This window comes from Sebastes fasciatus, unplaced genomic scaffold (assembly GCF_043250625.1).
Source record: "Sebastes fasciatus isolate fSebFas1 unplaced genomic scaffold, fSebFas1.pri Scaffold_46, whole genome shotgun sequence".
Classification (NCBI taxonomy): Eukaryota; Metazoa; Chordata; class Actinopteri; order Perciformes; family Sebastidae; genus Sebastes; species Sebastes fasciatus.
The window spans coordinates 65,158-76,668 of NW_027428234.1; positions in this window are offsets into that span (position 1 = coordinate 65,158).

The following is an 11,511-nucleotide window of genomic DNA, read 5'->3' on the forward strand; positions in this document are numbered from 1 at the left end:
TTAGATTACATTAGATTAGATTACATTACATTAGATTACAGTATATTACATTAGATTACATCAGATAAAATTAGATTACATTAGAACACATTAGATTAGATTAGATTAGATTACATTAGAACACATTACATTAGATTATATTAGATTAGATTAGATTAGATTACATTAGATTAGATTACATTAGATTACATTTGATTAGATTACATTAGATTAGATTACATTTGATTAGATTACATTAGATTACATTAGATTAGATTACATTAGATTAGATTACATTAGATTACATTTGATTAGATTACATTAGATTAGATTACATTAGATTAGATTACATTAGATTACATTTGATTAGATTACATTAGATTAGATTACATTTGATTAGATTACATTAGATTAGATTACATTAGATTACATTAGATTAGATTTGATTAGATTACAGTAGATTACAATATATTATATTAGATTGGATTAGATTAGTAGTGTTGTAACATATGATTATATTAAACAGTGTAATGTTAATAATATTAATATTAAAGTGTTGTAACATTAATATAATTGTTGTAAGATTAATATTGTGACAAAGTGTTGTAACATATGATTAATATTAAAGAGTTGTAACATTAATATGATTTATATTAAAAAGTTGTAACATTAATATGATGAATATTAAAGAGTTGTTACATTAATATGATGAATATTAAAGAGTTGTTACATTAATATGATGAATATTAAAGAGTTGTAACATTAATATGAATATTAAAGAGTTGTTACATTAATATGATGAATATTAAAGTTCTGTAATATTATTTTTATTAATATTGTGATGAAGTGTTATTCACTAAAGATGGATTTGAACTTTTCAGGATGATGATGATGATGATTATACTACGTATTATAATATTATAGAATTATACTGTATATTGTATTATTATTCCAGTACTAGTATAATAGTATGCTATTATACTAGTACTACTGTAGTAATATTATATTATTGTAATATAATAATACTACAATAATAATACTACAGGTGTACTACTGTAGTATTATTATATTATTCCAGAACTAGTATAATAGTATACTAGTATACAACAGGAGTACTAGTATAATAGTATACTCCTATAGTACTCCTGTAGTACTCCTATAGTACTACAGTAGTACTACTGTAGTACTACTGTAGTACTACTGTAGTGGACCCTCTGCAGGTCTGGACTCTGTCATCACAGTTATTTAAAGACTGAAGGACACACAGAGAGCATTCTGGGTAATCACTGTCCTTATCACAGCAGGGAATGTTAATGACACACACACTGTAGTTTCCATGACAATGCCACCGGACAGACAGAAATACTCCAGACAGGCGATGAACCTCAGATACTCAGATTACACCAGAGAATATACTCAAATTACACCAGAGAATATACTATCCTGTTGGTCCCCTGGTGGTCCCCTGTTGGTCCCCTGTTGGTTCCTGTTGGTCACTGTTGGTCCCCTGTTGGTCCCTGTTGGTTCCTGTTGGTCCCTGTTGGTCCCCTGTTGGTCCCCTGTTGGTCCCTGTTGGTTCCTGTTGGTCCCTGTTGGTCCCCTGTTGGTCCCCTGTTGGTCCCCTGTTGGTCCCCTGTTGGTCCCCTGTTGGTTCCTGTTGGTCACTGTTGGTCCCCTGTTGGTCCCTGTTGGTTCCTGTTGGTCCCTGTTGGTCCCCTGTTGGTCCCTGTCGGTCCCCTGTCGGTCCGCTGTTGGTCCCCAGTTGGTCCCCTGTTGGTCCCCTGGTGGTCCCTGGTGGTCCCCTGTTGGTCCTTGTTGGTCCCCTGTTGGTCCCTGTTGGTCCCCTGTTGGTCCCTGTTGGTTCCTGTTGGTCCCTGTTGGTCCTTGTTGGTCCTTGTTGGTCCCCTGTTGGTTCCTGTTGGTCCCTGTTGGTCCCCTGTTGGTCCCCTGTTGGTCCTTGTTGGTCCCCTGTTGGTCCCTGTTGGTCCCCTGTTGGTCCCCTGTTGGTCCCCTGTCGGTCCCTGTTGGTCCGCTGTTGGTCCCCAGTTGGTCCCCTGTTGGTCCCCTGTTGGTGCGCTGTTGGTCCCCTGGTGGTCCCCTGTTGGTCCTTGTTGGTCCCCTGTTGGTCCTTGTTGGTCCCCTGTTGGTCCTTGTTGGTCCCCTGTTGGTTCCTGTTGGTCCCCTGTTGGTCCGCTGTTGGTCCCCTGTTGGTCCTTGTTGGTCCCCTGTTGGTCCCTGTTGGTCCCCTGTTGGTCCCTGTTGGTTCCTGTTGGTCCCTGTTGGTCCTTGTTGGTCCCATGTTGGTCCCTGTTGGTCCCCTGTTGGTCCCCTGTTGGTCCTTGTTGGTCCCCTGTTGGTCCCTGTTGGTCCGCTGTTGGTCCCCAGTTGGTCCCCTGTTGGTCCCCTGTTGGTGCGCTGTTGGTCCTTGTTGGTCCCCTGTTGGTCCCTGTTGGTCCGCTGTTGGTCCCCTGTTGGTCTCCAGTTGGTCCCCTGGTGGTCCCCTGTTGGTCCTTGTTGGTCCTTGTTGGTCCCCTGTTGGTTCCTGTTGGTCCCCTGTTGGTCCCCTGTCGGTCCCTGTTGGTCCGCTGTTGGTCCCCAGTTGGTCCCCAGTTGGTCCCCAGTTGGTCCCCAGTTGGTCCCCTGTTGGTGCGCTGTTGGTCCTTGTTGGTCCCCTGTTGGTTCCTGTTGGTCCCTGTTGGTCCCCTGTTGGTCCCTGATGGTTCCTTGTTGGTCCCTGTTGGTCCTTGTTGGTCCCCTGTTGGTCCCTGTTGGTCCCTGTTGGTCCTTGTTGGTCCCCTGTTGGTCCTTGTTGGTCCCCTGTTGGTCCTTGTTGGTCCCCTGTTGGTCCTTGTTGGTCCCCTGTTGGTTCCTGTTGGTCCCCTGTTGGTCCTTGTTGGTCCCCTGTTGGTCCTTGTTGGTCCCCTGTTGGTCCCTGTTGGTCCCCTGTTGGTCCCTGTTGGTTCCTGTTGGTTCCTGTTGGTCCCTGTTGGTCCTTGTTGGTCCCATGTTGGTCCCTGTTGGTCCCCTGTTGGTCCTTGTTGGTCCCCTGTTGGTCCCTGTTGGTCCGCTGTTGGTCCCCAGTTGGTCCCCTGTTGGTCCCCTGTTGGTGCGCTGTTGGTCCTTGTTGGTCCCCTGTTGGTTCCTGTTGGTCCCTGTTGGTCCCCTGTTGGTCCCCTGTTGGTCCCCTGTTGGTCCCTGATGGTTCCTTGTTGGTCCCTGTTGGTCCCCTGTTGGTCCCTGTTGGTCCCCTGGTGGTCCCCTGTTGGTCCCTGTCGGTCCCCTGTCGGTCCCCTGTCGGTCCCCTGTCGGTCCCCTGTCGGTCCCTGTTGGTCCGCTGTTGGTCCCCAGTTGGTCCCCTTTTGGTCCCCTGTTGGTCCCCTGTTGGTCCCCTGTTGGTCCCTGATGGTTCCTTGTTGGTCCCTGTTGGTCCCTGTTGGTCCCCTGTTGGTCCCTGTTGGTCCCCTGGTGGTCCCCTGTTGGTCCTTGTTGGTCCCCTGTTGGTTCCTGTTGGTCCCCTGTTGGTCCGCTGTTGGTCCCCTGTTGGTCCCCAGTTGGTCCCCTGGTGGTCCCTGGTGGTCCCCTGTTGGTCCTTGTTGGTTCCTGTTGGTCCCCTGTTGGTCCCTGTTGGTTACTGTTGGTCCCTGTTGGTCCTTGTTGGTCCCCTGTTGGTCCCCTGTTGGTCCTTGTTGGTCCCCTGTTGGTTCCTGTTGGTCCCTGTTGGTCCCCTGTTGGTCCCTGTTGGTTCCTGTTGGTCCTTGTTGGTCCCCTGTTGGTCCCTGTTGGTCCCCTGTCGGTCCCCTGTCGGTCCCCTGTCGGTCCCTGTTGGTCCGCTGTTGGTCCCCAGTTGGTCCCCTGTTGGTTCCTGTTGGTCCCTGTTGGTCCCCTGTTGGTCCCCTGTTGGTCCCTGATGGTTCCTTGTTGGTCCCTGTTGGTCCTTGTTGGTCCCCTGTTGGTCCTTGTTGGTCCCCTGTTGGTCCTTGTTGGTCCCCTGTTGGTCCTTGTTGGTCCCCTGTTGGTTCCTGTTGGTCCCCTGTTGGTCCGCTGTTGGTCCCCTGTTGGTCCCCAGTTGGTCCCCTGTTGGTCCCTGGTGGTCCCCTGTTGGTCCTTGTTGGTCCTTGTTGGTCCTTGTTGGTCCCCTGTTGGTCCTTGTTGGGCCCTGTTGGTTCCCTGTTGGTCCCCTGTTGGTCCCTGTTGGTCCGCTGTTGGTCCCTAGTTGGTCCCCTGGTGGTCCGCTGTTGGTCCTTGTTGGTCCCCTGTTGGTCCCTGTTGGTCCCCTGTTGGTTCCTGTTGGTGCGCTGTTGGTCCTTGTTGGTCCCCTGTTGGTTCCTGTTGGTCCCTGTTGGTCCCCTCTTGGTCCCCTGTTGGTCCCCTGTTGGTCCCTGTTGGTTCCTGTTGGTCCCTGTTGGTCCTTGTTGGTCCCCTGGTGGTCCCCTGTTGGTCCTTGTTGGTCCCCCGGTTGGTCCCCTGTTGGTCCTTGTTGGTCCCTGTTGGTTCCTGTTGGTCCCCTGTTGGTCTCCAGTTGGTCCCCTGGTGGTCCCTGTTGGTCCCCTTTTGGTCCTTGTTGGTCCCCTGTTGGTCCTTGTTGGGCCCTGTTGGTTCCCTGTTGGTCCCCTGTTGGTCCCTGTTGGTCCGCTGTTGGTCCCTAGTTGGTCCCCTGGTGGTCCGCTGTTGGTCCTTGTTGGTCCCCTGTTGGTCCCTGTTGGTCCCCTGTTGGTTCCTGTTGGTGCGCTGTTGGTCCTTGTTGGTCCCCTGTTGGTTCCTGTTGGTCCCTGTTGGTCCCCTCTTGGTCCCCTGTTGGTCCCCTGTTGGTCCCTGTTGGTCCGCTGTTGGTCCCTAGTTGGTCCCCTGTTGGTCCGCTGTTGGTCCTTGTTGGTTCCTGTTGGTCCCTGTTGGTCCCCTGTTGGTCCCTGATGGTTCCTTGTTGGTCCCTGTTGGTCCTTGTTGGTCCCCTGTTGGTCCCTGTTGGTCCCTGTTGGTCCCTGTTGGTCCCCTGGTGGTCCCCTGTTGGTCCTTGTTGGTCCCCTGTTGGTCCTTGTTGGTCCCCTGTTGGTTCCTGTTGGTCCGCTGTTGGTCCCTTGTTGGTCCCCAGTTGGTCCCCTGTTGGTCCCTGTTGGTCCCTGTTGGTCCTTGTTGGTCCCCTGTTGGTCCTTGTTGGTCCCCTGTTGGTCCTTGTTGGTCCCCTGTTGGTTCCTGTTGGTCCCCTGTTGGTCCGCTGTTGGTCCCCTGTTGGTCCCCAGTTGGTCCCCTGTTGGTCCCTGGTGGTCCCCTGTTGGTCCTTGTTGATCCTTGTTGGTCCTTGTTGGTCCCCTGTTGGTCCTTGTTGGGCCCTGTTGGTTCCCTGTTGGTCCCCTGTTGGTCCCTGTTGGTCCGCTGTTGGTCCCTAGTTGGTCCCCTGGTGGTCCGCTGTTGGTCCTTGTTGGTCCCCTGTTGGTCCCTGTTGGTCCCCTGTTGGTTCCTGTTGGTGCGCTGTTGGTCCTTGTTGGTCCCCTGTTGGTTCCTGTTGGTCCCTGTTGGTCCCCTCTTGGTCCCCTGTTGGTCCCCTGTTGGTCCCTGTTGGTTCCTGTTGGTCCCTGTTGGTCCTTGTTGGTCCCCTGTTGGTCCCCTGTTGGTCCTTGTTGGTCCCCTGTTGGTTCCTGTTGGTCCCTGTTGGTCCCCTGTTTGTCCCTGTTGGTTCCTGTTGATCCCTGTTGGTCCCCTGTTGGTCCCTGTTGGTCCCCTGTTGGTCCCCTGTTGGTCCCCTGTTGGTCCCCTGTCGGTCCCTGTAGGTCCCCTGTTGGTCCCCAGTTGGTCCCCTGTTGGTCCCCTGGTGGTCCCTGGTGGTCCCCTGTTGGTCCTTGTTGGTCCCCTGTTGGTCCTTGTTGGTCCCCTGTTGGTCCCCTGTTGGTCCCCTGTCGGTCCCCTGTCGGTCCCTGTTGGTCCGCTGTTGGTCCCCAGTTGGTCCCCTGTTGGTGCCCTGTTGGTGCGCTGTTGGTCCTTGTTGGTCCCCTGTTGGTTCCTGTTGGTCCCTGTTGGTCCCCTGTTGGTCCCTGATGGTTCCTTGTTAGTTCCTGTTGGTCCTTGCTGGTCCACTGTTGGTCCCTGTTGGTCCCTGTTGGTCCCCTGGTGGTCCCCTGTTGGTCCTTGTTGTCCCCTGTTGGTCCTTGTTGGTCCCCTGTTGGTTCCTGTTGGTCCCCTGTTGGTCCGCTGTTGGTCCCCTGTTGGTCTCCAGTTGGTCCCCTGGTGGTCCCCTGTTGGTCCTTGTTGGTCCTTGTTGGTCCCCTGTTGGTCCCTGTTGGTCCGCTGTTGGTCCCCTGTTGGTCTCCAGTTGGTCCCCTGGTGGTCCCCTGTTGGTCCTTGTTGGTCCTTGTTGGTCCCCTGTTGGTTCCTGTTGGTCCCCTGTTGGTCCCCTGTCGGTCCCTGTTGGTCCGCTGTTGGTCCCCAGTTGGTCCCCAGTTGGTCCCCAGTTGGTCCCCAGTTGGTCCCCTGTTGGTGCGCTGTTGGTCCTTGTTGGTCCCCTGTTGGTTCCTGTTGGTCCCTGTTGGTCCCCTGTTGGTCCCTGATGGTTCCTTGTTGGTCCCTGTTGGTCCTTGTTGGTCCCCTGTTGGTCCCTGTTGGTCCCTGTTGGTCCTTGTTGGTCCCCTGTTGGTCCTTGTTGGTCCCCTGTTGGTCCTTGTTGGTCCCCTGTTGGTCCTTGTTGGTCCCCTGTTGGTTCCTGTTGGTCCCCTGTTGGTCCTTGTTGGTCCCCTGTTGGTCCTTGTTGGTCCCCTGTTGGTCCCTGTTGGTCCCCTGTTGGTCCCTGTTGGTTCCTGTTGGTCCCTGTTGGTCCTTGTTGGTCCCATGTTGGTCCCTGTTGGTCCCCTGTTGGTCCTTGTTGGTCCCCTGTTGGTCCCTGTTGGTCCGCTGTTGGTCCCCAGTTGGTCCCCTGTTGGTCCCCTGTTGGTGCGCTGTTGGTCCTTGTTGGTCCCCTGTTGGTTCCTGTTGGTCCCTGTTGGTCCCCTGTTGGTCCCCTGTTGGTCCCCTGTTGGTCCCCTGTTGGTCCCTGATGGTTCCTTGTTGGTCCCTGTTGGTCCCCTGTTGGTCCCTGTTGGTCCCTGTTGGTCCCCTGGTGGTCCCCTGTTGGTCCCTGTCGGTCCCCTGTCGGTCCCCTGTCGGTCCCCTGTCGGTCCCCTGTCGGTCCCTGTTGGTCCGCTGTTGGTCCCCAGTTGGTCCCCTTTTGGTCCCCTGTTGGTCCCCTGTTGGTCCCCTGTTGGTCCCTGATGGTTCCTTGTTGGTCCCTGTTGGTCCCTGTTGGTCCCCTGTTGGTCCCTGTTGGTCCCCTGGTGGTCCCCTGTTGGTCCTTGTTGGTCCCCTGTTGGTTCCTGTTGGTCCCCTGTTGGTCCGCTGTTGGTCCCCTGTTGGTCCCCAGTTGGTCCCCTGGTGGTCCCTGGTGGTCCCCTGTTGGTCCTTGTTGGTTCCTGTTGGTCCCCTGTTGGTCCCTGTTGGTTACTGTTGGTCCCTGTTGGTCCTTGTTGGTCCCCTGTTGGTCCCCTGTTGGTCCTTGTTGGTCCCCTGTTGGTTCCTGTTGGTCCCTGTTGGTCCCCTGTTGGTCCCTGTTGGTTCCTGTTGGTCCTTGTTGGTCCCCTGTTGGTCCCTGTTGGTCCCCTGTCGGTCCCCTGTCGGTCCCCTGTCGGTCCCCTGTCGGTCCCTGTTGGTCCGCTGTTGGTCCCCAGTTGGTCCCCTGTTGGTTCCTGTTGGTCCCTGTTGGTCCCCTGTTGGTCCCCTGTTGGTCCCTGATGGTTCCTTGTTGGTCCCTGTTGGTCCTTGTTGGTCCCCTGTTGGTCCTTGTTGGTCCCCTGTTGGTCCTTGTTGGTCCCCTGTTGGTCCTTGTTGGTCCCCTGTTGGTTCCTGTTGGTCCCCTGTTGGTCCGCTGTTGGTCCCCTGTTGGTCCCCAGTTGGTCCCCTGTTGGTCCCTGGTGGTCCCCTGTTGGTCCTTGTTGGTCCTTGTTGGTCCTTGTTGGTCCCCTGTTGGTCCTTGTTGGGCCCTGTTGGTTCCCTGTTGGTCCCCTGTTGGTCCCTGTTGGTCCGCTGTTGGTCCCTAGTTGGTCCCCTGGTGGTCCGCTGTTGGTCCTTGTTGGTCCCCTGTTGGTCCCTGTTGGTCCCCTGTTGGTTCCTGTTGGTGCGCTGTTGGTCCTTGTTGGTCCCCTGTTGGTTCCTGTTGGTCCCTGTTGGTCCCCTCTTGGTCCCCTGTTGGTCCCCTGTTGGTCCCCTGTTGGTCCCTGTTGGTTCCTGTTGGTCCCTGTTGGTCCTTGTTGGTCCCCTGTTGGTCCCCTGGTGGTCCGCTGTTGGTCCCCTGTTGGTCTCCAGTTGGTCCCCTGGTGGTCCCCTGTTGGTCCTTGTTGGTCCTTGTTGGTCCCCTGTTGGTTCCTGTTGGTCCCCTGTTGGTCCCCTGTCGGTCCCTGTTGGTCCGCTGTTGGTCCCCAGTTGGTCCCCAGTTGGTCCCCAGTTGGTCCCCAGTTGGTCCCCTGTTGGTGCGCTGTTGGTCCTTGTTGGTCCCCTGTTGGTTCCTGTTGGTCCCTGTTGGTCCCCTGTTGGTCCCTGATGGTTCCTTGTTGGTCCCTGTTGGTCCTTGTTGGTCCCCTGTTGGTCCCTGTTGGTCCCTGTTGGTCCTTGTTGGTCCCCTGTTGGTCCTTGTTGGTCCCCTGTTGGTCCTTGTTGGTCCCCTGTTGGTCCTTGTTGGTCCCCTGTTGGTTCCTGTTGGTCCCCTGTTGGTCCTTGTTGGTCCCCTGTTGGTCCTTGTTGGTCCCCTGTTGGTCCCTGTTGGTCCCCTGTTGGTCCCTGTTGGTTCCTGTTGGTCCCTGTTGGTCCTTGTTGGTCCCATGTTGGTCCCTGTTGGTCCCCTGTTGGTCCTTGTTGGTCCCCTGTTGGTCCCTGTTGGTCCGCTGTTGGTCCCCAGTTGGTCCCCTGTTGGTCCCCTGTTGGTGCGCTGTTGGTCCTTGTTGGTCCCCTGTTGGTTCCTGTTGGTCCCTGTTGGTCCCCTGTTGGTCCCCTGTTGGTCCCCTGTTGGTCCCCTGTTGGTCCCTGATGGTTCCTTGTTGGTCCCTGTTGGTCCCCTGTTGGTCCCTGTTGGTCCCTGTTGGTCCCCTGGTGGTCCCCTGTTGGTCCCTGTCGGTCCCCTGTCGGTCCCCTGTCGGTCCCCTGTCGGTCCCCTGTCGGTCCCTGTTGGTCCGCTGTTGGTCCCCAGTTGGTCCCCTTTTGGTCCCCTGTTGGTCCCCTGTTGGTCCCCTGTTGGTCCCTGATGGTTCCTTGTTGGTCCCTGTTGGTCCCTGTTGGTCCCCTGTTGGTCCCTGTTGGTCCCCTGGTGGTCCCCTGTTGGTCCTTGTTGGTCCCCTGTTGGTTCCTGTTGGTCCCCTGTTGGTCCGCTGTTGGTCCCCTGTTGGTCCCCAGTTGGTCCCCTGGTGGTCCCTGGTGGTCCCCTGTTGGTCCTTGTTGGTTCCTGTTGGTCCCCTGTTGGTCCCTGTTGGTTACTGTTGGTCCCTGTTGGTCCTTGTTGGTCCCCTGTTGGTCCCCTGTTGGTCCTTGTTGGTCCCCTGTTGGTTCCTGTTGGTCCCTGTTGGTCCCCTGTTGGTCCCTGTTGGTTCCTGTTGGTCCTTGTTGGTCCCCTGTTGGTCCCTGTTGGTCCCCTGTCGGTCCCCTGTCGGTCCCCTGTCGGTCCCCTGTCGGTCCCTGTTGGTCCGCTGTTGGTCCCCAGTTGGTCCCCTGTTGGTTCCTGTTGGTCCCTGTTGGTCCCCTGTTGGTCCCCTGTTGGTCCCTGATGGTTCCTTGTTGGTCCCTGTTGGTCCTTGTTGGTCCCCTGTTGGTCCTTGTTGGTCCCCTGTTGGTCCTTGTTGGTCCCCTGTTGGTCCTTGTTGGTCCCCTGTTGGTTCCTGTTGGTCCCCTGTTGGTCCGCTGTTGGTCCCCTGTTGGTCCCCAGTTGGTCCCCTGTTGGTCCCTGGTGGTCCCCTGTTGGTCCTTGTTGGTCCTTGTTGGTCCTTGTTGGTCCCCTGTTGGTCCTTGTTGGGCCCTGTTGGTTCCCTGTTGGTCCCCTGTTGGTCCCTGTTGGTCCGCTGTTGGTCCCTAGTTGGTCCCCTGGTGGTCCGCTGTTGGTCCTTGTTGGTCCCCTGTTGGTCCCTGTTGGTCCCCTGTTGGTTCCTGTTGGTGCGCTGTTGGTCCTTGTTGGTCCCCTGTTGGTTCCTGTTGGTCCCTGTTGGTCCCCTCTTGGTCCCCTGTTGGTCCCCTGTTGGTCCCCTGTTGGTCCCTGTTGGTTCCTGTTGGTCCCTGTTGGTCCTTGTTGGTCCCCTGTTGGTCCCCTGGTGGTCCCCTGTTGGTCCTTGTTGGTCCCCCGGTTGGTCCCCTGTTGGTCCTTGTTGGTCCCTGTTGGTTCCTGTTGGTCCCCTGTTGGTCTCCAGTTGGTCTCCTGGTGGTCCCTGTTGGTCCCCTTTTGGTCCTTGTTGGTCCCCTGTTGGTCCTTGTTGGGCCCTGTTGGTTCCCTGTTGGTCCCCTGTTGGTCCCTGTTGGTCCGCTGTTGGTCCCTAGTTGGTCCCCTGGTGGTCCGCTGTTGGTCCTTGTTGGTCCCCTGTTGGTCCCTGTTGGTCCCCTGTTGGTTCCTGTTGGTGCGCTGTTGGTCCTTGTTGGTCCCCTGTTGGTTCCTGTTGGTCCCTGTTGGTCCCCTCTTGGTCCCCTGTTGGTCCCCTGTTGGTCCCTGTTGGTCCGCTGTTGGTCCCTAGTTGGTCCCCTGTTGGTCCGCTGTTGGTCCTTGTTGGTTCCTGTTGGTCCCTGTTGGTCCCCTGTTGGTCCCTGATGGTTCCTTGTTGGTCCCTGTTGGTCCTTGTTGGTCCCCTGTTGGTCCCTGTTGGTCCCTGTTGGTCCCCTGGTGGTCCCCTGTTGGTCCTTGTTGGTCCCCTGTTGGTCCTTGTTGGTCCCCTGTTGGTTCCTGTTGGTCCGCTGTTGGTCCCTTGTTGGTCCCCAGTTGGTCCCCTGGTGGTCCCCTGTTGGTCCTTGTTGGTCCCCCGGTTGGTCCCCTGTTGGTCCTTGTTGGTCCCTGTTGGTTCCTGTTGGTCCCCTGTTGGTCTCCAGTTGGTCCCCTGGTGGTCCCTGTTGGTCCCCTTTTGGTCCCTGTTGGTTCCTGTTGGTCCCAGTTGGTCCCCTGTTAGCCCCCTTTTGGTCCCTTGTTGGTCCCTTTTGGTCCTTGTTGGTCCCTTTTGGTCCTTGTTGGTCCCTTTTGGTCCTTGTTGGTCTGACCTGGTTCAGACTGGTTCTTATCTTCTGTCTCTTATCGTCTCTTTAAGTGTTTCTATTCCAGTTTGCTTCCATCTTTGGTCGGCTTCTCTCTCTCTCTCTCTCTCTCTCTCTCTCTCTCTCTCTCTCTCTCTCTCTCTCTCTCTCTCTCTGTCTCTCTCTCTCTCTCTCTCTCTGTCTCTCTCTCTCTCTTCTCTCTCTCTCTCTCTCTCTCTGTCTCTCTCTCTCTCTCCTCTCTCATCTCTCTCTCTGTCCTCTCTTCTCTCTCCATCGTCCCCGCTGTCCCCCCGTGATCTCTCT